Source organism: Bos indicus, chromosome 6, assembly GCF_029378745.1.
Source record: "Bos indicus isolate NIAB-ARS_2022 breed Sahiwal x Tharparkar chromosome 6, NIAB-ARS_B.indTharparkar_mat_pri_1.0, whole genome shotgun sequence".
In the NCBI taxonomy this organism is placed as follows: domain Eukaryota; kingdom Metazoa; phylum Chordata; class Mammalia; order Artiodactyla; family Bovidae; genus Bos; species Bos indicus.
In genome coordinates this window covers 92580441-92607126 of record NC_091765.1, presented here as the reverse complement: position 1 = coordinate 92607126, position 26686 = coordinate 92580441, and the positions used below count along the sequence as shown (strand labels likewise).

Below are 26686 nucleotides of genomic sequence, written 5' to 3'. Positions count from 1 at the left end.
CTGCTTTTAAAAAAATTGTTATGGGAAAAACCAAGGTTTGACACATCAGGAACACCCAGAGTTAAATTGTAGGAGAAGGGAGAAGAACCAATAAAGGAAAAATGTTCTCAGAAGCAAGAGGAAGACAGGGTAGAGCCCTGCTATGAGCAAGATACACTATGTACTCTGAGAGGCAAGATTAGACATGAGAGCAGGCCATTATATAGACTACTTTTAGTAACCTGATGATACATGGCCATCTGAGGAATGCAAAGAAAGCTGATACAAGACCTTCTCAGTAAAAAAAAAACAAAGAAAAGAATGAGGCAAGGCTATTTGCTGAGAGAGATGAAAGAGGATGTGATTGAGTGCTTAGTTGTGACCTTGTAAGAAAAGATATGGAAGTTTTGAGGAGCGTTAGTGGCTCAGCTGGTAAAGAATCCACCTGCAATGTGGCAGACCTGAGATCGATCCCTGGGTTGGGAAGATCCCCTGGAGAAGGGAACGGTTACCCACTCCAGTATTCTGGCCTGGAGAATTCCATGTACTCTATTGTCCATGGGGTTGCAAAGAGTCGGACATGACTGAGCGACTTTCACTTTCTTTCTTTCTATAGAGTTGTGAGCAAGGATGAAAAAAAACAAAGGATGGCATGCTCCCCCAGGACTAGTGGGCGGGAGAACTATTACCTTTCCCAGGCCTGGAGAAGAGGGAGGAGAGAGCACTTACCCAGAGAAAGCTTTTGGGAGAGGACCCCCTGCAGGAGTTGTGGGCCTTTAGGTAAAGGGATATAGCCAACCTGCAAGACTGGTAAGGAGGAAGCTGGGAGTATAAATGATCTGACCTCATTTTCTCTTGCCCTGTAGATTTCAAGTAAAGGTTGAAACCTTTGGTATCTAGAGGACCAGGGAGCCAGATTGTTGGAATCTCATGGGACAGCTTCTTATGGCACGTGCATATGTACATGCTAAGTTGCTTCAGTCATGTCTGACTCTTTGTGATCCTATGGACTGTAGCCTTACAGGCTCCTCTGTGCATTGGATTCTCCAGGCAAGAGTACTGGAGTGGGTTGCCATGCCCTCCTCCAGGGGATCTTCCCAACCCAGTGATCAAACCCAAGTCTCTCACGTCTCCTGCATTGGCAGGTGGGTTCTTTACCAATAGCGCCACCTGGGAAACACTTCTTATGGCACAGAGGAGGGTAAAGATGGTGGGAAATGGATCCAGTGAGACTTTAAAAAGAGTGGAGAAGGTTTGGCAATGCCACTGTTAGAATGGAGTTGCAAAGAGTCAGATACAACTGAGCGACAAACACACACACACACACACACACTGTCAGAAAAGGGATGGGGAGCCAAGAGATGAAAAAAAACTGCCAACCTTCTCTAGAAGATCAGATTGATGATAGTCAATACTTTAAAATAAAGGTACTTATAGCAGAAATCAACACAACCTTGTAAATCAAATATACTTCAATAAAATAATTTTTAATTTAAAAATAAAATGAAATAAAGGTAGTTATTTTTATATTATTACAAGGATCACATGTAGTCATTGTAGAAAATTTCAGAAGTATCAAAATCAAAAAAGAAAATGAAAATTACCCCAAATCCCACTCTTCAATGGTAATCACTTCTAATATTTTTGAACACACATCCATTCTTTTTTATACACACAAAAAAATTTTAAAACAAAAGGAGACTACATTGTACGCCCCTGAAACCATCTAAAGTTCTTTGGAAATAATAATAAACAGAAACCAAATCAGATCAACTTAAGTATTGATTAATTAAATGTTTATTGACTGCCTACAATGTATAGAGTTTCATAGCACTTAAAAAGATAGATTGTGATTTTATGGAATTTACATTCTAATGGAGAGAGACATTCAGTTCAGTTCAGTTGCTCAGTCGTGTCCGACTCTTTGCAACCCCATGAATCGCAGCACACCAGGCCTCCCTGTCCATCACCAACTCCCAGAGTTCACTCAGACTCACGTCCATCAAGTCAGTGATGCCATCCAGCCATCTCATCCTCTGTCGTCCCCTTCTCCTCCTGCCCCCAATCCCTCCCAGCATCAGAGTCTTTTCCAATGAGTCAACTCTTTGCATGAGGTGGCCAAAGTATTGGAGTTTCAGCTTCAGCATCATTCCCTCCAAAGAAATCCCAGGGCTGATCTCCTTTAGAATGGACTGGTTGGATCTCCTTGCAGTCCAAGGGACTCTCAAGAGTCTTCTCCAACACCACAGTTCAAAAGCATCAATTCTTCAGCACTCAGCTTGCTTCACAGTCCAACTCTCACATCTATACATGACCACAGGAAAAACCATAGCCTTAACTAGACGAACCTTTGTTGGCAAAGTAATATCTCTGCTTTTCAATGTGCTATCTAGGTTGGTCATAACTTTTCTTCCAAGGAGTAAGCGTCTTTTAATTTCATAGCTGCAGTCACCATCTGCAGAGATTTTGGAGCCCCAAAAAATAAAGTCTGCCACTGTTTCCACTGTTTCCCCATCTATTTCCCATGAAGTGATGGGACCGGATGCCATGATCTTCATTTTCTGAATGTTGAGTTTTAAGCCAACTTTTTCACTCTCCACTTTCACTTTCATCAAGAGGCTTTTGAGTTTCTCTTCACTTTCTGCCATAAGGATGGTGTCATCTGCATATCTGAGGTTATTGATATTTCTCCCGGCAATTAGTAAGCAAATAAATTATACATAGTATTTTAGGGGGTCATAAATGATGTAAAAGAACAAAGTTGGGACTGGGACTTTTTTGGTGGTCCAGTGGCTAAGATTTCGCCTTCCAATGCAGAGGGTGTGGGTTCAATCCCTGGTCAGGAAGTTAAGATCCCACATGAATTGTGCCCCAAAAAACAAAACATAAAACTATAAGCAGTACTGTAATGAATTCAATAAAGTCTTTTTTAAAAAATGGTCTGCATCAAAAAAAAAAAAAAACCTTTAAAAAGTAAGTAAATAAAAAAATAAAGCTGGGGAAATGAATAGAAGCTAATTCAGTTGTCCAGGTGAGAAACAGTGGCTTGGATCAGGAAGAAATAAGGGAGGAAGAGCTTGAGAGCTGGATTCTGGATGTATTTCCAGCAGAGCAGACGGACTCACTGATGAGGGCACACAGGGAGTCCAACTGTCCCTTCAGATGCACCTGCTCCTCCCTCCTGGGCACTGGTGATCTGACCTCCGTGGACCACACACTTCGACTCTCCTATCCTCCTTTGGTTGGGTTCAGACAATGAAGTGAACTGGAGGGCGGGAGACCAAGACAGAAATGTTTATTCGCCTGACACCTGCCCTGCCAGGCTACAGTATGGCAACACTGCCCTTCTCTCCTGTCAGGCAGCTGTCTAGGACACCACAGCTCTTGCTGGTTCTGGTAAACCCTGCTCATCCCTGCTTTGTTCCAGCTTTGGGTAGCAATGGCTTCCCACAGTGATCCCTTTTGGGTGCTTCATCATTCCTTATTACTTTCCCTGACCACAAGGACTTCCCAAGTGGCTTAGTTGTAAAGAATCCACCTGCAGTGCTGGAGATGCAGGAGACATGGGTTTGATTCCTGGGTCAGGAAGATCCCCTGGAGAAGGAAATAGCAACCCGCTCTGGTATTCTTGCCTGGAGAATCAAACAGACAGAGGAGCCTGGCAGTCTACAGTCCATGAGGTCACAAAGAGTTGGATGTGACTGAGCAACTGAACAACAACACCTTTTAGTGTGCTAATTGCATTCTGCCAGGACTCTGAGTGACACAGGATGTGAGAAAAAAAGAATCAGAGATGACACCCAAGTTACTGGTCTGAGCAGCTGGAAGAAAGGGTTGTTATTTGCTGAACTGAAGGAAAACTTGATAGTGTAAAAATGAATTCATGGGAAAGACAGGGAGTAGCTCACAGAATAGAATCAAAGGCAGAAATACAAAGGAGTGGGTTGAAGCCCCTGGCCTGCCGAGAGCTCAGGATGGAAGCTGGCGATGATTGATCAGAGCTTCTAAAGGGGAAAAGGGTTCAAAGCCTTTCATTGAAGGGAAGAGGCCAGATGTAGGCTCTAACTGTTTAAAGGTGGGAACAAAACTATTGTTGACTGCTTGCCTGGGCTGTAGCATTTAGCATGCTTGAGGCCTTGAAGAAACTTGATACTGCTAAACTTCCTTCAATGCATGAGACAACTCTTTGACAAAGAATTACTCAGTATATAGGTTATCGCAGAGTCATGAAAAAGCCCAGCTATATGTATATGTGTAACTGAATCACTTTGCTGTACACCTGAAACTAACACAATATTGTAAATCAATTATACCACAATCTCCAGTACTTTGGCCACCTCATGCGAAGAGCTGACTCATTGGAAAAGACTCTGATGCTGGGAGGGATTGGGGGCAGGAGGAGAAGGGGACGACAGAGGATGAGATGGCTGGATGGCATCACTGACTCGATGGACGTGAGTCTGAGTGAACTCCGGGAGTTGGTGATGGACAGGGAGGCCTGGTGTGCTGTGATTCATGGGGTCGCAAAGAGTCGGACACGACTGAGCGACTGAACTGAACTGAACTGACAATATAAAATAAAAATAAAAAAAGAAAGAAAACTTCAAAAATCAAAATAGATGACAATGAAAAATAGATAAATAGGGAATTCCCTGGCAGGTCAGTGGTTAAGACTCTGCACTTTCACTGCTGAGGGCACGGGTTCAATCACTGGCTAGGCAAAAATATAAATAAATAAAAAGAATTAGCCCAAAACATCCATAGGGTTCAGGCTGAGAACCCCTTCTCTGTATGAAGGTTGCCAAGGACTGTTTCAGTTCTTTTTTTTTGGCCGTGAGGCATGTCTTAGTTCCTCAACTAGGTATGGAACCCATGCCCCCTGCAGTGGAAGCAGAGTCTTAACCACTGGGCCGTCAGGAAAGTCCCTGTTCTCCAGTTTCTATGTCTTAGAAGCCAGGTCAGATTATGCTAGATACAGGGCCTCAAACTTTATTGGAAACCAATTTTTAAAGTGACTGTGGCAAATATATGGGTACTGTCCGAACAGGCTCAGTAAACAGTTGGAAATTTTTGTCTGAGAGCCTGGAGCTGAACTTGACAACACGATGGCAAAGTGCAAGTGTGCAAACAGACACAAAGCCCCTCCGTGTAGTGCAGGTTTATTCATCGTTTAAACAGAGTATTCTGTATGTGCTCAGTTTGCAACTGAAATTAATAAGGCTGTAAATCACATTACAGCTTTCAAACTCATGCAGGAATCTTTCCAGGGAGCGGAGAGCTATGGCATTGTCTAATGACAGGTTCTAAAGCAGGCCTACCAAGAAGGCTGCATTCATGGGCCACAATATGCTTTCTGTGTCCCAAGGATTCTCCTGGGACAGCCTGACTTACCTGGAGGAGGTAGACAGACTCACTGGAGAAGGCAGGCTACGCTCCAGACGTGCCTTTGTTCTTAGCACAATGGTAAGTCTGAGAACCCGGGCCTGGCCCAGGGCCAGGGAGGCTCTGAGAGCAGATTAAGAAGGTGCACTCTGCCCACGAGCCTCAGGGCTTAGATGGCTCAGTGGTTTCCTAACATTCTGCCAGAGAGAAATATTTTTTAAAGTAAGAATTTTTTTTTCTTTTTTGCCATTTGGAGCTAGAAAGTTTTCTGTTGAAAATAAACATGATTCATGTCCCAAGAAAGCTCCATTCTAGAGAATGCTACAAACTTCCTTGACTGACATATCTCCCCAAACACTTAGAATCTGATTTCTGATTCCTAACTCCGAGGTGATGGTTCTTCCCTTTATTTTCCTGGTCCAGGAAGACCTGAATCCCCAGGAGGAACCAGTCTTCAGGGTAGAGAATATGCAGCTGTGTCCCAAGAATTTGAATTCCAATTATTAGAAAAGTGTGATAATATGATGGTTTCCCCCGTCTCATTTTTGCTACCTCTGGAAGTCCCCTAAATTTACTCAAAAGTATTTCCCTGAAGCTATAAAGTCAGGCTTTTCCCCCCTCCTTAAGACAAGAATGTTTTAACTGTAAATATGAATTCTACAGAGATTGTGCTTGAGTACTACAGTTAACCCTGTCAAATTAGTTCCGTAATTCAGTAAACTCCATTAACTGATATTTTTCTATCACAAATAAATATGTAGGTGATTTCTTCAGATATGTATGTTTTGAACTTTATGCATATTAGCAATCAGTTAATGTGATAAGACCATTAATTCACTCACAAAATTGTTCTTAACTCATAAGCCTAAGCAAAGTTTATTTATACTATTATTAAATTGCTGTGGGTGTGCATGTATTATACATATACATATGCATAAAAATTTGTGAAACACATGCAATAAAGTACAGTCATCACAGTATTGAAGTTTTTTAACTTAGTCTCACTTTTTAAAAGTTACATTTAGTATTCATATGTTTACTCTTATTTTATGATATGGAAAAATGACATCCTTGGGGCATTTTCTCCTTCAAATAATGTAAATATCCTGTGAAATATTATGATATTGATTATTATCTTTGTCAGCTTCTGCTTTTCCTTCTTTACATTGGTTTATTCTTTCTGGTTACAAAACAGCTAAATTAAAATGTAAGTTTATGACAAATTTCTGTTAAACCTTGTATACAAAAATCGTAGTCTTTCTTTCACACAGTAGGAATAACTGAAATTCCTAGTAAATGCACACACAAAAATATATCATTAAAATCTTATTAATTCACTACAATAGTCACTTCATTCACTTCAAAATGTAGCCTTCAGATTACCAGCGGATGCAGGTGCTAACATGTAGGTTTAGAAACTTACCCCAGAAATTCTGATTTAGTTGGTCAGGAGTGGACCCAGGAATTTGCTTTCTTTTTTATTTCTTCTCTCAGTGTGGTAAGTAGCACTCTTACAACATCTTTTTTACATGTGTGGGTTTTTTTCTAACTTAATTGAGGTATGATTGACAAATAAAATTGCAATATATTAAAAGTGCATAATGTGATTTGATTTCACTTTAATTGTGAAAAGATTCCTACACTCAAGTTAATTAACACATCTGTTACCTCACAGGGGCTTCCCAGGTGGCATTAGTGGCAAAGAACCCACCTGCCAATGCAAGAGATGCAGGTTTGATCCCTGGATTGGGAAGATCCCCTGGAGGAGGAAATAGCAACCCACTCCAGTGTTCTTGCCTGGGAAATTCCACAGACAGAGGAGCCTGGCAGGCTACAGTCCATGGGGTGGCAGAGAGTTGGACATGACTGAGCGCGTGCATGCGTGCGTGTGCGTGCACACGCGCGCACACACACACACACACACACACACACACACGGCTTATATCACTTAGCATAATTCCCTTCAGGTTCATTCACGCTGTCACAAAAGGAAGGATTTCCTTCTTTTTTTAAAAGGCTGAATAGTATTCCTGCATGTGTGTGTGTGTGTATGTGTGAGTATCACACATACACACACACACACATTTTCTTTATCCATTATCTGTTGTTTAGACTCTTAGCTTGTTTCCATACCTGGCTATTGCGAACATTGTTGCAATGAACATTGCTCTGGCTAGGATTTCCAGTACCATGTTGAATGAAAGTAGTGAGAGTGGTCATCCTTGTCTAGAAATCTGTATTTTAAGAAAATGACTGCATTGTATGCCCAATGAAACTTAAGTACCATTTATTTAAAAGATTTCTGTTGTGTTCCTTTGGTCATTTGAAATAGAGAATTAATTTCATACCTAATTTTGATAACTTAATAACTTTATATTCTTATTTTTCTTCAAAAGAGTTTCTAAAACTGTATAGATTTCAAGCCCACAGAAACCTCAATCTACTCCTGCTGTAGGTAAATTTGTAATATATACTTTTGTGTTTCTAAAGGATATCCATGGGTAATTTAAGAGAACATGATGGAAAACATGAGAGATTTCAAAAGGAGATATGAAAAAGCAGTGTTCAAAATAAGAAATAAGCCAGGGATTAAATGTACCACATGTCCAGAAGCTGATACCAATTTACAAGCATCTACAGCTGCCAATTCTTGAACATGAATGCGTGAAAGCAGTAGGCAGCAATTATCTGGTCAGGGGAGCAGCTGACCTAATTCCTCCGAAGGATCATCCCCTGGTACCAGTTATGGTAGTTGGTCAGACGATATTCTGCAACAGATGTTTAACTCTTATCATCCCAGGACTAACTCTGTTCAGCCCAAATTTGGACTTGAGTTAAAAACATAAAAAAGATGATGTCTTTTCTAGATCTATTGGTCACCTTTCCACTTACTATCCATTCTAAGAGACTGCCTTCTACGCTTTGGTCATTATTTCAGATGAATCTACTTTCCTGGTTACAACTGCTTGAACCAGGTAAAGACAGGATTCAGACTGAGCTGACTGGATGTTCTCAGTTCAGAAGTTGGACCAAAATATAGATTGAGGCTGTTCATATTGTGCAGAGGAGCTCTCAGCTGTGGGAATGTTGGTGCAAACATGATGCTGTGGCAAATAGAAGCCTCGTGTGAGAATTGGTGAGGGGGAGTGAACCTCAAAAAGCTGTAGAAAAATCAAAAATGCCTGGAGTAGAGGAGAAGGAACAAATGGATACACCCAGAGAAGCAGAGATGAGAGACCATCTGATCCCAGAAGCTATTGGATGACTTTCTCATTCCTGTGAAGCAGGACTCTGTATTCTTCAAAGTATAGATATCCTTCAATAAATACCCTTTCTACCTCTACTTAAAATGCTGAGTTGAGGGAATTTCTGTTCCCATCAGCAGAGATCCCTCATGGAGACAATGGTGTACTTATCAGCCTCCGTTTTCAGAGTAGTTAAGGAAGGAAGCACGCATCCTGTGGAATGTGCTAACGTCTGCAGGCTTCCTGTGCGATGCAGGCAGAGTGCTGAAGCTCGGCCTGATGAGCATCAAAGAAGCAGGAGGTTGAGGGTCAATAGGGCATGAAGCTAGAATAATGAGGACCCCGAACAGGAAGGCTCCCTACCTACAAAAAGTAAAGTGAAAGACATTCAAAAGTATGGAGATTTTAGTTACATTAGCAAAGGGACACATTCAGCTTCAGAGTCTTACTTGTATTGGTTATATCTTTAATATGTTATAGTGTTAATGTACATTCAAGGTATAGTGGCTAAAGGGTCATAATCTGGCTCTTTGTGACAGTACAGAGGTTACACTTTTTTGCAGGGAAGTCAGCATGGTTAAAACTCAGTATTAAAAAAATAAAGATCATGTCATCTGGTCCCATCATTTCACGGCAAATAGAAGGAGAAAAGGGGGGAACAGTGACAGATTTCCTTTTCTTGGGCCCTAAAATCACTTCAGATGGTGACTGCAGCCATGAAATTTGAATATGATTGCTTCTCGGTAGGAAAGCTATGACAAACCTAGACAGTATGTTAAAAAGGTCCATATAGTTAAGGCTATGGTCTTTCCAGTAGTCATGTATGGATGTGAGAACTGGACCATAAAGAAGGCAGAGTGCCAAAGAATTAATGCTTTTGAATTCTGGTGCTGAACAAGACTCTTGAGAGTCCCTTGGACTACAAGGAGATCAAACCAGTTAATCTTTTTTTTTTTTTTTAACTTTACAATATTGTATTGGTTTTGCCATATATCAACATGAATCTGCCACAGGTATACATGTGTTCCCCATCCTGAACCCTCCTCCCTCCTCCCTCCCTGTACCACCCCTCTGGGTCATCCTAGTGCACCACCAAGCATCCAGAATCGTGTATCAAACCTGGACTGGTGACTCATTTCATATATGATATTATACATGTTTCAATGCCATTCTCCCAAATCATCCCACCCTCTCCCTCTCCCACAGAGTCCAAAAGACTGTTCTATACATCACTGTCTCTTTTGCTGTCTTGTATACAGGGTTATTGTTACCATCTTTCTAAATTCCATATATATGCATTAGTATACTGTATAGGTGTTTTTCTTTCTGGCTTACTTCATTCTGTATAATAGGTTCCAGTTTCATCCACCTCATTAGAACTGATTCAAATGTATTCTTTTTAATGGCTGAGTAATACTCCATTGTGTATATGTACCACAGCTTTCTTATCCATTCGTCTGCTGATGGACATCTGGGTTGCTCCCATGTCCTGGCTATTATAAACAGTGCTGTGATGAACATTGGGGTACAAGTGTCTCTTTCAATTCTGGTTTCCTCAGTGTGTATGCCCAGCAGTGGGATTGCTGGGTCATAAGGCAGTTCTATTTCCACAAACCAGTTAATCTTAAAGGAAGTCAACCCTGAATACTCTGGGAGGACTGATGCTGAAGCTGAAGCTCCAATACTTTGGTCATCTGATACAAACAGCTGACTCAATGGGAAAGACCCTCATGCTGGGAAAGATGGAAGGCAGAAGGAGAAGAGGGCAACAGAGGATGAGATGGTTGGATGGCATCATCGATTCAATGGACATGAACTTGGGCGAACTCTGGGAAATAGAGAGGGACAAGGAAGCCTGGCTTGCTGCAGTCCACAGGGTTGCAAAGAGTTGGACACTGCTTGGCAACTAAACAACCACAGCAGCAGCATAGTTATGACTACTGCACCTTGGACTGAGATCAGATCAAAAAGTTTTGCTTTACTTTTTTCTTCCTACCTGCACCCCTACCCCACTCCAAACACTAATAAGAATATCAGAGGAACTAGGATGGACATTATGCATCTGCCAAAATGCCAACTGCTAGCTCTTTTATTTTTTATTTGTTTAAATTTTAAATTTTATTTTGGGCTTTGCTGGGTCTTCATAGCTGCCCTCAGGCTTCCTCTAGTTGTGGTGAGCAGGGGCTACTCTCTAGATTTGGTGTGTGGGCTTCTCATTGTGGTGGCTTCTCTTGTTGCAGCTCTTGGGCTCTAGAGCGCAGGCTCTGTAGTTGTGGCAATGAACGGGGACAGCTGCCCCGAGGTATGTGGGATCTTCTCAGACCAGGGGTCATATGCATGTCCCCTGCATTGGTAGGTGGATTCTTAACCACTGGAACACCAGGGAAATCCAGCTGTTGCTTTTTATAAACAATTTTTTAATAGATCTAGATCATATTAGTGTGGGGCAGAGTTTGCTAATCATCTTCTCAATATCCTTTATCTCCCATACTACTAATAACAGTTTAAGCTGGATGCAAACATACCCAAAGACTGCATAGGAAATAGAATATAAGCAGAACTGATGTATGCAACTTCTGGGCTATGTGCTTCTTCACTCTAACCCCTCCAAATGGGATGGCTTCAGTATGTGATTGTGAGCTAGCTAATTCTCAAGCACAAAAATGAAACTAACTCCTTAATGATGGGAAAGCAACAAGATGGACAAGGCTCTATATGATAGGGCCTCTGGTGTTTGTATTTTTGAGTATGTTGTTTCAACAGCCTAACCAGTGTCCTAAACAAGGCCATCATTATGCAGGCCTTCAGATGATTCTCTCCATATATATTGGCACCTGACATAAATCTAGGAGACAAGCACAGAATATTTCTAGAGAGATGATTGACATCCCACTCTACAGTGAGCCTATATCAAGGGCAGTAGACCAAGGTCTGGGAGTTGAGACAGATGTGCTAAGCCTTCCATAGGATCTTAGAATAAAAGAGTATTTAACAGTCCTTAGGAAAGTGGGAACTCTAAGTATGTCCTAAGAATACTTCTGGAAGTGTGATAAGAGGTACAATTTTAAGTAAGTTCAATATGACTAAACAAGGGACTTCCCTGGTGGCCCAGTGTTTAAGACTAAATTCCCAGTGCAGAAGGCAGTTCAATCCAGTTCAATCCCTTCTTGGGGAACTAAGATCCCACATGGAAAAATTAAACAAGAAGATTAAATAAGGAGAATAAGAAAATAAGGAGAATAAAAGCACAAAATAGTTGACAAGTTACATAGTTTCCTGATGATGATAAATTTTTTTATGATGTTTTGATGTTTCCCTCAGGGAAGAAATAATTTGGGATCTCCAAAAATGTATAACCTAGTAAAGACTTGGAGAAGGCAATGGCACCCCACTCCAGTACTCTTGCCTGGACGATCCCGTGGACGGAGGAGCCTGGTAGGCTGCAGTCCAGGGAGTCGATAAGAGTCAGACACAACTGAGCGACTTCACTTTCACTTTTCACTTTCATGCATTGGAGAAGGAAATGGCAACCCTCTCCAGTGTTCTTGCCTGGAGAATCCCAGGAAAGGGGGAGCCTGGTGGGCTGGCATCTATGGGGTCACACAGAGTTGGACATGACTGAAGCGACTTAGCAGCAGCAGCAGCAGTAAAGACTAGAGGCCAAGGTCCTATTAGAAATGCAATAGGAAGCTTTTGCTTTACTTAGAAAAATTTCAAACCAGGCCACTGGAAAATGGTAGACTTGCCTATGAGTTTGGGGCCATTTGCTTCCTTTCTATCTGGTCTACCTCCAATTCTGAAGAACAGTAAGTACAACAAACCCAGTCCAACACTGGGCCAGATAAAAAACGCCTTCTGAATTAAGAGCTCTATGACTTCCTGGATAATTTCATTCCAGAGGTATACAGAAATTTCTAGTTTTGTTGCACAAAATATTTGTATAGTTGTTCCCAACTTTCCCTTAAAATCAGGATCACTGCATATATCCCAAAAGGCATATACTTGGTTTTGTAACATTATCTCCTGGCTTTGTGGTCACTTGATATGTAGTCCAAGGCCTTGGAGAAGGGCTTCCCTGGTGGCTCAATGATAAAGAATCTGCCTGCAATGCAGGAGATGTGGTTTCGATCCCTGGGTCAGAGAGATCCCCTGGAGAAGGAAACGGCAACCCTCTCTAGTATTCTTGCCTGGGAAATCCCATGGACAGAGGAGCCTGGTGGAATACAGTCCATGGGGTCACAAAGAGTTGGACACAACTTAGCCACTGAACAACAACAAGGCCTTGTAGACAGCTGATGCTCAGTAAATATTCAGCTATTTGTTTACTGAGTCAGAAAGAGTTTCACATAACTCCAGCTTTTACTAGTAAATGTAGCTGGCAAAATCAGCTGAAACCAGCAACAGTCTATACCATACCATGCCATGTTTCAATTGTGCCTTTGAGAAATGATTGCATGCTGAGTCTCAAAGAATTTGCTGCTGCTGCTAAGTCACGTCAGTCGTGTCCGACTCTGTGTGATTCCATAGATAGCAGCCCACCAGGCTCCCCCTTCACTGGGATTCTCCAGGCAAGAACACTGGAGTGGGTTGCCATTTCCTTCTCCAGTGCATGAAAGTGAAAAGTGAAAGTGAAGTCGCCCAGTCGTGTCCTACTCTTTGTGACCCCGTGGACTACAGCCTACCAGTCTCCTCCGTCCATGAGATTTCCCAGGCAAGAGTACTGCAGTGGGGTGCCATTGCCTTCTCCCAAAGAATTTGAAAGGTACTTAAAATTCACTTTTTAAAATGTCTAGTCTCAGAAGAAGAAGAAACAGAGACTCTACCAAAATGACATCATTTCATCGACTTACCAGCAAATACAACGTGGAGTGGTGTTGCTCTGGCCAGGATACTTCATCCCAGGAGATAATTCTTCCCAGGAGCTTCTCTGAGGGTCTAATTTAGAAAAGAGACTTGACAAAAAAGCTACTCTGTTGCTGTTGTTGTTGTTCAGTCACTCAGTCATGTCCCACTCACCCCATGGACTGCTGCACAGCAGGCTTCCTTGTCCTTCACCATCTCCCAGAGCTTGCTCAAACTCATGTCCATTGAGTCGATGATGCCATCCAACCATCTTATCCTCTGTCACCCCCTTCTCCTCCTGCCCTCAATCTTTCCCAGCATCAGGGTCTTTTCCAATGAGTCAGCTCTTCGCATCAGGTGGCCAAAGTATTGAAAGGACTATAACACCAGCCAAGAGAGGGCCCCTTCTTCACTTCACACCGCCTTTACCTAGACCAACGTAGACATTGACCACAAGAGACCGGATCCAACATCAGTCAGCCACTGAGAAGGGACGATTGTAAGTCCAAACTCTGAGACAGTGACCCCCAAGTGTTGTGCCGAGGTCAGTACACATCTGAAGAGAGCCTGCAGGGCAGCTGAGCCAAAGGAACCAAGCAGATAACAAAGAGATGGGATTCTTTTGAAGACTGGCAAAGAGATCAATTGAACTCCTCTAGGACCTGCCAAGAGAAAAGAAGAATTTGGAGTTCTGGAGGAATTGGGGTGCCTCCAATTATATAGGGGGAGCTCAAAGCCAGAAATTACTGTTGTCATTACATTTACCCCCCCAAGCTGCTGTGGAAGATAAGGATACACACTAACTGCAGTGTACTTTACTGAATTTGTTTTTACTGAATTTTTAAATGTAAAACATAGACTTTTACATTACATGTTTATAATAAATGTATACATTTACTCAACAATACAAAAAATAGAGTATTGAGTAGACACTCTACCCAAAAAACCTTTTGAGAACCTTTCCCATTGTTGGTTTTTATACTAATTTAAGGCTTTTCCGGTGGCTCAGTGGTAAGGAATCCAGCAAAGCAGGAGACAGAAGGAGAAGGATTCCATCCTTGAGCAGGGAAGATCCCCTGGAGGAGGGCATGGCAACCCACTCCAGTATTCTTGTTTGGAGAATCCCATTGACAGAAGAGCCTGGTGGACTACAGTCCATGGGATCACAAAGATTCAGACATGACTGAAGCGAATGAGCATGTGTGCACTGTAACTCTTAATGTTAGGCATAATTTTAGTATTATGATAAAGGATCCTGGCATTGTTAGCATGGAAAATTACATTTTTGTCTCACTTCCTCTGTTTAATGTATACCTAACTTATTGTGGCTCAGTTTGATCCCTGGGTTGGGAAGATCCCCTGGTGAAGGGAAAGGCTACCCACTCCAGTATTCTGGCCTAGAGAATTCCATGGACTCTATAGTCCATGGGGTCACAAAGAGTCAGACAAGACTGAGCAACTTTAACTTTCAACTTTCCTTTCAACTTATAAAAATCAACATATACTCCCTAACATCATTTTATAACTTCAATTTTAATTTAGCGACTAATGAGAAGTTGGTGAATAATCCCTTGGCTTTTGAACAGTTTTAAAACTAAGGCAGTAACATATTTTAAAGTCAGGTAATGAGATACTGATACATACAAGATGTATAAATATAAAAACGTTATTAGTAACATGGGCTTGTTTTTTTCATTTGGACAAGATTCCATTTCTATGACCTTAGCTGTAAATTTCTATAGTAGAGAATATGGTGCATATATTATAACGCATGTGGGAGTAGCTGTCAAAGGAAGCCTGTTCTATATTCAACAATTCTCTGAGTGGGAAAAAAAAACTGACTTGGCATTCAAATCAATCTTTTAATATTCATTACTGATTTGTATGTACACTGTAAATTCCTGATAGTGGTCAGGAGGCCAAGTTACAATGGACTTATAAAAACTGATCAGTGGGCCTCTCTGAAAGTCTTGATGGAAGAGTTCTGATATAATGGGAGAAAGGGAAAGTCCATAGAAAACTGCAGTTTCTTTAGCATAAAGCTTGATTTCTCTCACAATACTTCTCCAGCATTATTTTTTTCTCCTTACCCAACACTATTCTTAAACATTCAGAAGACATTTTGGATTCAGGAATGGAAATTATAGAGTAGTGAATTTTGAGTATGTAATTTTTAACTCTAAATGCAGGTGGTTATATGATTTATGTCAAAATAAGCTGATCATTTTCTAAGATTTAAGTCAAAATTAGCTGGGTTGATGCAAAGAGTACCTTGTATGGTTAGATCTTTCGGAGACCTGGGTTCGATCCCTTAGATCTTTCGGAGACCTGGGTTCGATCCCCGGGTTGGGAAGATACCCTAGAGAAGGAAATGGCAATGCACTCCATTATCTTGCCTGGAGAACCCCATGGGCAGAGGAGCCTAGCAGGCTACAGTCCATAGGGTCCAAAGAGTAGAACACAACTGAGTAACTCAACACTTTCACTTTCACTTTGGATCTTAGTTTCCATTATCATGGTTCAAATGAGCAGTATATAAAAAATAACTCTCTGAAATATGCAAAGGAACATAACTAAAAGGGGATCATTCCTTTGGAATGGAGTACTTAGAGAATTTATAAATATACCTCCACTGGCAATCTTTCAAGGCAAAGTAAGAAAACTATCAATATTTCTCCAAGATGGTTTAAGTATAACTTTATTAAAAATAGAACGATTACATAAACTATCAAAATCTCCTATCATTGACATATTTGTGTTGATATAAAAGAAAATAAAAGAAACTGATTTTGGTAAAACCTTTATTTGGTCTTTCATGCTATTAATGAAGCCCTTCTCTGAAGATGGAATTCACACTTGACTGAGTTTGTAGGATGATCAGTATAGCAACAGGAGATAGAGGAGAAAGAGAAGGAACACAGAGAAACACTGATGCATTGAATTTTTCCTTTTTTAGGAAACTAGCTTCTCCTCTGAATGGTGTTGATGTCTTTACTCACACAAAATCTGCTCATCAGCTGCTGCTGCGGCTGCTAAGTCACTTCAGTTGTGTCCGACTCTGTGCGACCCCACAGACAGCAGCCCACCAGGCTCCACCATCCCTGGGATTCTCCAGGCAAGAACACTGGAGTGGGTTGCCATTTCCTTCTCCAATGCATGAGAGTGAAAAGTGAAAGTGAAGTCGCTCAGTCGTGTCCGACTCCTAGCGACCCCATGGACTGCAGCCTACCAGCCTCCTCCGTCCACGGGATCCTCCAGGCAAGAGTACTGGAGTGTGTGCCATTGCCCTCTCCGGTTCATCAGCTAGAACTCACCAAACCACCTAGTGGTGTTATCCACCTGCTGGGTGTTTTGAAGCTCACAAATTATATCCTGCTGTTCTTAAGAAGGAAAGCTGAAAATGTGCTATTATCTAGAGCCCGAACTTTAGCTCCCAAACTCTCTTACCTTGCTTTATATTTTACTAGCAGGTCTCAGCTCCTATATATTTTGCAAATCTGGTTCTGCCTTCCTTGCCAACTTGTTGCACCCTTTGCTCTACGGGTGTTCTAGATTTTGCTCTTTCCCAGGTGGCGCTAGTGGTAAAGAACCCGCCTGCTAATGCAGGTGATGCTAGAGATATGGGTTCGATCCCTGGGTCAGGAAGATCCCCTGGAGGAGTGCATGGCTACCCATTCCAGTCTTCTTGCCTGGGGAATCCCATGGACAGAGCAGCCTGTCAGGCTACAGTCCATAGGGTCGAACAGAGTCAGATATGACTGAAGCGAAGCATTGTTCTTCTCTCCTGGTAGGCTGTATCCATAGATTTACATTCCATATCACTTTCAGATGGCTTCATAACACTCCCCAGCCCACTCCTTATCTGTGTCATGTCCTCAGTGGGGACTCAGACTGAGTAGGTTAAAGAAAAAGTTGGGACCATTGCATTTTTAAATTCTGAGGCTCCACAAAAAAGTTTCCTGCTCTGTGTTAGTTACAAAGAGAAATATCTCCACCAGCAAGATTGAAACAGTTTTTCTTATGCATCAGCAGCAAAGAAATGACACTTGAACAATATTTATACCTTTGGAATCACCAAGTCCAGCTGGTCCACAAACTGGTTTCTCACCCTCATTTTTGTCTTCTTTCCTGATGTCACATTTCACTGTGGTAGGAGGTATGACTAAAAGGAAACCTTGACGGCTTCCCCTGTGGCTCAGTTGTGGGGAATCTGCCAGCCCATGCCGGAGACGTGGGTTTGATCCCTGGTCCAGGAGGATTCCAGATGCTGAGGAGCGGCTGAGTCCATGTGCCACAACTGTTGAGCATGCACTCTAGAGCCTGTGAACCACACTACTGAGTTCATGCACCGCAACTACTGAAGCCCATACACCCTAGAGCCCGTGCTGAGCAACAAGAGAAGCCACCGCAATGAGAAGCCTGTGCGCCGCAGCTAGAGCATGGCCCCTGCTTGCTGCAACTAGAGAAAAGCCAGTGCAGCAACGAAGACATATCACAGCCAAAAATAAATAAATACAATTTTAAAAAGGAAATCTTGAAATAAGGCATCAAAGGGAAGAAAAGAGAGAAAGGTCCAAACGGGAGAAAAATACTTCTCAAATGAAAGTCATTTCGAAATATGTGAAAGGCAGATAGAGGGCAGGAGAAAAGGGGATGACAGAGGATGAGATGATTGGATAGTATTACTGACGCGGTGGACATGAGTTTGACAAACTCCGGGAGTTGGTGATAGACAGGGAATCCTGGCGTGCGGCAGTCCATGGGTCACAAAGAGTCAGACACAACTGAACAACTGAACTGAACTGAATTACTGAAAACACATGGACTAAAAAAGGAAAACACTGAAAGGAAAAAATATGTTAATAAAAACCATATTTGTCATTTGTCAAAACATGATTGAAGATCAAGCATGATAGACAAATATTCCAACAGACATTTCCTAAATGAATTACAGTATTTCATGGGAACACCCCACCCTTGAACATCATATGTTCAAGGTTATATTGCTCACAGAGAGCTATTGGTTCATCTTCTTTTTTAACTTTTTAATTTTCTTTTTTACCTTGTTATTTTATAGAGAAGTAAAGCCAATTAACAATGTTGTAATAGTTCCAGGTGGACAGCAAAGGGGCTCAGTCATACATATACATGTATCCATTCTCCCCCAAACTTCCCTCCCATCCAGGATGCCACATAACATTGAGCCCAGTTCCCCGTGCTATACAGTAGGACCTTGTTGTTTATCCTTTTTAAATACAGCAGTATGTACACATTGATCCCAAACTCCCTAACGACCCCTTCCTCCATCCTTTGCCCCTGGCAACCATAATTTCTTTTCTGTGATCTGTTTCTGTTTTGTAAATAAGTTCATTTGTATTATTTCTTTTTAGATTCCAAGTATAAGGGATGTCAAACAGTATTTCTCCTTCTCTGACTTACTTCACTAGAGTATGACAATCTCTAGACCCATCCATATTGCAACAAATGGCATTATTTCATTCCTTTTAATTGCTGAATGATATTCCATTGTATATACGTACCACATCATCTTTATCCATTCCTCTGTCAACAGACATGTAGGTTTGGTTAATTTTCCTAAGTCCAACAAACTGCTTAGTATGACATTCAGGGCCATTTGTGATCTGGACCCCAAGTTGTCATCTTTGTAGAGGGTAGTATAATTTCATGTGTTGATTTCATGTGTCATCTTGGGTCAGCCATGGTACCCAGATACTTGGTCAATGATTATTTTGGAAGTTTTTATGAAGATTTTGTTTGTTTTGGGATGAGATTTATCAACTAAGTTGGTGGACTTTGGATAAAGCAGATTACCTTCCATAATGTGGGCAAGCCATATCCAACCAGTTGAACATCTCAATATAACAAAGGCTGAGCAAGAAGGAATTCAGCCAGCAGACTACATTTGGACTTGAACTGCAGCTCTTCCAGAGAGCTGCAGTATTCCTCTGCAAATTTTGGACTTACCAAGCCTCCATAGCCATGAGCCATTTCTTAAAATAAATCTCTCTCTCAAAATCCCTCTATATATATAGAAAAAGAGACACAGATGCAGCCTCTTGGTTCTGTATCTCTGAAGAACCCTGTCCAATACAGGTAGTGATAAGACTATAGACTCTATAATCGGAATTATATGGATTTAAGATCTGGCTCTGCCATTTACTAACTGCAGAATATAAACTGGGAAAGTTACTTTACCTCTCTAAGCCCATTTTCTCTGTATAAAAACAGGAGTAAAAACAGCCCCCTCGATTCTTTAGCCATGGCCAGATTACATGTCATGAAACTTAGATCTCTCTACTCCTTTGTTTCTGCTGCTCACTGGCCTTTATAAATGTTTTTCTGTGCAGTGAGCAAAATGGTTACTTTTCCCTCCATACCTGCAGTGGTTTTAAAACTATGTTCACAGATTCTTTGATACTCTTCCCTTCAAGAGTATCTCCCCTCCTCTTTACTACAGGCTGGATTTACTGAGTTGCTGCTGCTTCTTTTTTTTCTTTTTAGTATTTACTTATTTAGTTGGCTGTGTTGGGTCTTAGTTGCATGTTGCATCATGTCAGATCTTTCCTTGTGGCACATGGATTCTGTAGCTGTGGCGCAAAGGTTCAGTAGCTGTGGTGCAAGGGCTTAGTTACTCCCGAGCATGTGGGAGTTTAGTTCTCTGGCCAGGGATCAAACCCACGTCACCTGCATTGCGACGCAGATTCCTAACCACCGGATCATCAGAGAGGTCCCTATTGATTTGCTTCTAGTAAGCAAAATATGGCAGAAGTGACCGTAGAACATGTCCCGCATTAAGTTATAAAATGACTGCAGTTTCCATCTGGGTCTCACGCTCTGTCTCACCACCCGTGCAGTCACAGGCGACTGTGGTCACTTGAGCAGCCCTATGGAAAGGTCTAGTGGCAGTGTCTGAAGCCTCCTGCCCATAGCTGACACTGAACCTGAAAGCAGATTATACAGTCCCATGATGACTTCAGCTCCTGTCAACAACTTCGTTGTAGCCTTATGAGAGATCCTAAATCATAACCACCCAGCTAAGGAACTCACAGTTCTTGAGCCTCAGAAATGGTTTGAGATACTACATACTTATTGTTTTACACAGCTAAGTTTCAAGGTAATTTGATCAATAGCAAGTAATTTATGAAACTCCAGTACTTTGGCCACCTCATGCGAAGAGTTGACTCATTGGAAAAGACTCTGATGCTGGGAAGGATTGGGGGCAAGAGGAGAAGGGGACGACAGAGGATGAGATGGCTGGATGGCATCACTGACTCGATGGATGAGTCTCAGTGAACTCTGGGAGTTGGTGATGGACAGGGAGGCCTGGCGTGCTGCGATTTACGGGGTCGCAAAGAGTCGGACACGACTGAGCGTCTGATCTGATCTGATCTGAATGCCACATTCAAGTCTATAAAAGCCTTTTCTGACCAACATAAAGAATTTCTCCTCTCTGTTTCTTCCCTTGTACAAGGCAGGGAGCTCATGGAGGGTAAGCCATTTTTAACTCTATTAAGTGGGAAAAAATAACCAAACTCAACCCTGGTACATAAAGGGTTAGAAAAGTTAAGCTAACAATTAGTGTTTTCTATGTGTTCTATGCTGGTCTAAGCCTATTGTAAACATTATCCCATTTAGTCCTCATAAAAACCTAGGAGATATACTATTATTATTCCGTTTTACAGTTGATGAAACTGAGGTGAAGTTACAGAGAAGCTGGTTAATTTGCTCATGATCACACAGCTAATAAATATTGAATTAAGAAATGAATGAATACAAGTTTCTTACAAACAGGACCACATATGCTTCTTTGAACCTCATACAGTTCCTAGCCCAATATTCAACTGGGTCTCAAATATTTACTAACTCACTGTCTGCTAACAAAAGAAGCTGATGTATGTGAAAAAGAAGTCTTGGAAACCCTGATTGTGGATAATTTAAATTGATTTCCCAAATATAATTCTTTTCCTTCAGTGAGAAGAAATAAGGATTACAGTAAATATATGCTGTGACGAAACTAAAAACACACTTTGGAAGATGTTTACCTGTCTCTCCATACCTCCCACATAAATGCTTCACAAGAAATAATGTGTATTGGTAGTTTGATTACATAAGATACACAAAAATATTTTTTGGTGGTTCAGGATTCAAAACAGTTTGTGAGAGTAAAACAGTGTTATTTTAATGGTTTATTTTCTTCCCAAGAACTACAAGGAAAGAATGTTTCTACTGAAGTCTTTTTGATTTGTAAATTTCAAATAGCAGCTTCTGGGGCTCCTTTTAGGAAAGCGTGCAACCAATGGTCCCTCCTGGTGAAGTCTTTCTCAATAAGCACTTATATACCAAGAAACCTAAAGCAAGTTTTTATTCAGAGTTGGTCAAACTCTGGACAGCAGCTTGTGGTTTCCTATTTTAGAACTTTTGACTTGTTTTCTCTGAGCACTTTCTCTCCAGTTAATAGTAAGTAGGAGGTATAAACAAACGACAAGTACCTACTGTATAGCACAGAGAACTATATTCAATATCTTGTAATAACCTATAATGGAAAAGAATTTGGAAAAGAATATATATATATGAAACCAAATCACTTTGCTGCATACCCAAAACTAACACATTGTAAATTAACTACACTTCAATTAAATAATAGTGAGTAGGTGGTCTTTTATATTATTTGGTGAATGTGGATTCCTTTTCTCTTAATGTCTATTTGACATTTAGAGAATGTCAAACTTTACATTTGTTTACTTTACTTTTTACTCCTTTACTCCTCTTACATTTTCTCTGTAGAGATTAAAGAAAACAAGTAATTTGGAGGCTGTAAAAAGGATCTTGAAGCTAAACACTAAAGATAAGTAATTATAAGGACATTAAATCACTTCTTTTGATCTTTTGGGGTTTCTCTTATAGGATGGTACCTTCATAAATTGTCTGCTGAAAACATTACCCTAAAATTTCATTTAAGACAAAGGAAACTAGAAATTTCTCTCTTTAAAGATTAAACAAAGCCTTATCTTCTATATTCACAAAAAGGTAAGCAGCCTGTTTCTAATTATTTTTCTTGAAAGATTATAGATAGCAAACGACTTTGCTCCTCAACTTGTCCTAGATTTCTGGAGGGGGGTCTCACTTCACACTATACTGCATTTCAAAGCAGAGCTTTTATTTTGACAGCACTCTGCTTCGCAGCTTCCTCCTTACTCTGTCACTCTGCACTGGAAGCAAGGCACGTTTCTATTTCAAGATCCCATATTTTAGTCATGAAATAAAACAAATGTAAGAAAATGTTAATAACCTGTTTTCAGGCAGAACTCAACTCTCTAGAAACACAAATATGAACTACTCACTAAAAACTTTTGTTTGAATATTTGTTCTAAGCTTAAAGGCAAGGCAAAAATAACCAGAGGGTGAGTATTTTTGTTCAGACTTCCACACAAGCCAGAAATACCCGTAGGGGAGGCAGTAAAGACTGGTAACTAAAAACACTTCAGACTCCAGAGTAAGACAAGCTGGAATCCTGGCTGTGCCTCTCCAAGCTGTGTGACCCGTCTTGAGGATTTACTTTACCTCTTATTTTATTATTGCTGTTGTTTTTCACTTTTTACTTTACTTCTTTATCTTCTGAAAAATGGGGATGACAAAAATACCTATAGTAGAGGACTGCCGTAGGAACAAACAGAAGAGAATGCGATAAAAGTGCTCAGTGCCTGGTACATAGTGAGTAATCAATATATTTCATTTATTAGTACTTAACATGCAGGAGCTTCCCAGGTGGCTCAATGGTAAAGAATCTGCCTGCTAATGCAGGAGACTTGAGTTTGATCCTGGGTGGGGAAGATCCCCTAGAGAAGAAAATGGAACCCACTCCAGTCTTCTTGTCTGGGAAATCTCATGGACAGAGGAGCCTGGCGGGCTACAGTCCATGGGGTCGCAAAGAGTCGGATGCGACTGAGCACACACACACACCACCTGCAGAAAGGTAGTTTATTATCTGGGACAAAATATTCCTAAAAATTTTTAATTGAAAAAATATGAATTCCCTATCAATACAGTAGTATTAACTTTTTCTTTATATGCCTTATTTTCTCACAGAATTTCAAAGACTTTTCATTTGTTATAACTTCAATTCATTTTAAAAAATGATATTAGTTATTAATAAAAAAGTGATGGTAATAAAATGTAAATTCTTGTGAATGCATAATGAAGAAAAAGAATGTCCATATTTTTTGTTAGGACAACTGGAACAAGTTCCTTACTTACCAATTACTTATAACTACAGATTAAACTGTCATTGGCAATCTCACAGACAGTAAGACAGTTTTATTAAAACTAAGTTTCACAAAGGCTATGTAATGAAGTAAGAGCTCTTAAATACTCTGGGTTAAATTTTAATTGAGTCAAATCTTCTGCCAAGCACTTTGGCAAACTGGTATTCATCAAAAGCCATAAAAATGCAAATAACCCAGAAAAAAGTTACACGTGAAGATGTTAATTGTTCTTTTTGTTTTTTCCCTTGGTTTTTTGGTAACGGCTTTATTGATATATAATTCACATCTCAGATAATTCACCCATTTAATGTGCACCATCCAGTAGCTTTTAGTAACTTAGAGTTTGCAACCATCACCCCAATCAACTGTAAAATACTTTCATCAAAAAGAAACCCCAAAACTTTTACTCATCATTTCCCAATCACATCTCCATTCTTAAGCAACCACTAATCTACTTTCTGAGGCTTCCCAGGTGGCACTAGTGGCAAAGAATCCGCCTGCCAATGCAGGAGAGGTAAGAGACATGAGTTTGATCCCTGGGTCAGGAAGATACCCTGGAGGAAGACATGGCAACCCACTCCAGTATTTGTGCCTGGAGAATCCCATGGACAGAGGATCCTGGTGAGCCATGGACCAGAGGGTCATAATGAGTCGGACATGAGTGAAGCCACTTAGCACCTGCACAATCTACTCTTGTCTATAGATTTGCCTATTCTGAACATTTCATATAAATAGAATCATTATGCTAAGTAAAAGCAGCCAGCCACAAAAGACCGCACATTGTTTACAACGGTTATCCATGTTACACCATGTATCAGTACCTCCTTATGGCCAAATATCATTTCACTGTATAGACATTTGACCATTCACAGTTGTGTGTGTTGTCTGTGTTGTCTCCCTTTTCGGTCATGATAAATAATGCCCTTCTGAACATTTACATACAAGTTTCTGCATGGACATGTTTACATTTCTTTTGACTACATACCTGGGAATGGAATTGGTATTATTCTTACAGTACTGAAAATCATAAGCAATTTCACTGTCCAACAAAGAATGGTATTATGCAAAATAAATGTTGCCTATGTAGAAGGAAGACCATGCAGCCATACAGACCATGCAAGAAAAAGGATGTGAGTGTGCTAAGCCGCTTCAGTTGTGTCAGACTCTGTGCAACCCTATGGACTGTAGCCAGCCAGGCTCCCCTGTCCATGGGGATTTTCCAGGCAAGAATATTGGAGTGGGTTGCCATGCCCTCCTCCAGGGGATCTTCCCCAATCCAGGGATTGAACCTGTCTCTTCTGTCTCCTGCATTGGCAGGGGGGTTCTTTACAGCTAGTGCCACCTGGGAAGTCCGGGGTAAAAAAAAAAAAAAAAAGCAAAGTACGACCTTCTTAAAATCCTTTCTGGGTTTCCCTTCCCTGTTCTGTCATAGGGACCTGCCCTCTGCCTCTGACCTCATAGCTCTCCCCCTCAATTCTCTGAAGACCAGCCACACTGCTTTTAGAGATTTTTTAAAATATCTAAGATCCAGAGTCTTTGCATTTGTTTCCTCTGCTTGTATCACAGTTTCCCCACTTTGATGACCACTGGTTTCAAGTATCATCTTAAATGTCTCTTCCTCAAAGAAACCTTCTCTGATATCCCTAACTAGTCTAGGACTAGGTGTTTCCATAGCAGCCTGCAATTTTCCATCTTAATACTGCTAACTGTTTATTCAGTCAGTGATCAAGTATTGAGAGCCTTTTACATGCAGGAATACACGGTAAAATAAAACATGCAAGACCCCAGACATCCTAGACCTTATATTCTACAGAGGGAATGCAACATACAAGTAAACAAATCACCCTACTGGGTGATTTTAGTTAATGATAATTAGCTCCACGGTTTTCCTCTGTGTTTGGATAGTAAACTCCACGGAGGTAGAAGCTATTTGTCTTAGTTACTTCCAGTTTGCTAGAGCTTATTAGCACCTAGCTGGCTGAATAAGCTAAAAACAAATTTAAGTGACTGTTAAAAACAGGCATATAAAAAACAGAAATGGAAAACACAAATGTAACTACTTCTGTAAACAGTTCAGTTTGAGGGTTTTTTTCCTTTTTCAAAACTTTCTGTAATTCTACTATTCTTTTTATAACTACAACAATTTTAAAAGATAAGCAAAAAATCACCAAAGTCCGTAAAGAAACCCCAAATAAAACACATTTATATGTTATCACACACTCATTAACAGACGTGGTAGTAAACCTACACTGAAATACTCAGATGCGTTGGTTAACAGTATAGAATTTCCTTGGCGCCTTACCAAGTAGGTTCCCGGCTGCCAGCAATGTAATTTACAAAAAAAAGTGCTTAAGAATATGCCCCCCGCAATTTCCCCGATCTCTAATACACTTGAGAATCTCCCTACCCTGGACGTGGCAGCAAAAAAAAAACAAAAAAAAAAAACCCTGAAATTCTATTTTTCTGTCAACGATGAGAAGAGAACACAGAACTTTTTGCGAGGTCAACAAAGAATGCAAGACTTTTACACAACAGATCGCCGGCTTTTCCCCAAAAGATCCTTTTACAAGCCCCAAAGACAAAAGATGGGCTGGTAAAACTAGGTAGCCCTAGGTTTGGCCAGGAGAGCATCCAGATAAAACCCCACCCCCTACCAGAGCACTCAGCCTGGTCTTTCTTTCCCCCGGGCGCATGCGCAGCGCACTCTCCTGCCTCCGCACGCCTTTTCCAGCGAGACGAGGAGGCGCTTACGTCACCATGCCGTCGAAGAGAAAACCCTTCCGCTGCTCCACGGGAAAAAGAGTCCACGCACCTTTAGCTTTCCTTACCCCTCCTCCTACCCCAATGCCAAAGACTTTCCCAGTCCGTTGCCAACATCCCAGCTTTTTGCCGAACTTCTGAGTATGTTCGTTGGACGGAAAAGGCGGCGGAAAGGGAAAAGTGGGAGGATGAGAG

General features: G+C 41.1%; 1 long non-coding RNA gene across 2 annotated transcripts; it reads right to left on the bottom strand.

The window, feature by feature from the left end:
* Positions 1–350: 350 nt before the first annotated feature.
* On the bottom strand, positions 351–26686 carry LOC139183654 (uncharacterized). Of its 2 annotated transcripts, none has more exons than XR_011567240.1 (3): positions 17512–26686; positions 13457–14110; positions 351–3244 (listed from the first exon to the last, which is right to left on the bottom strand). It is a non-coding gene; the product is annotated as an uncharacterized lncRNA (long non-coding RNA). The 2 variants fall into 2 exon arrangements; XR_011567241.1 differs by lacking the exon at positions 351–3244 and adding an exon at positions 3251–8969.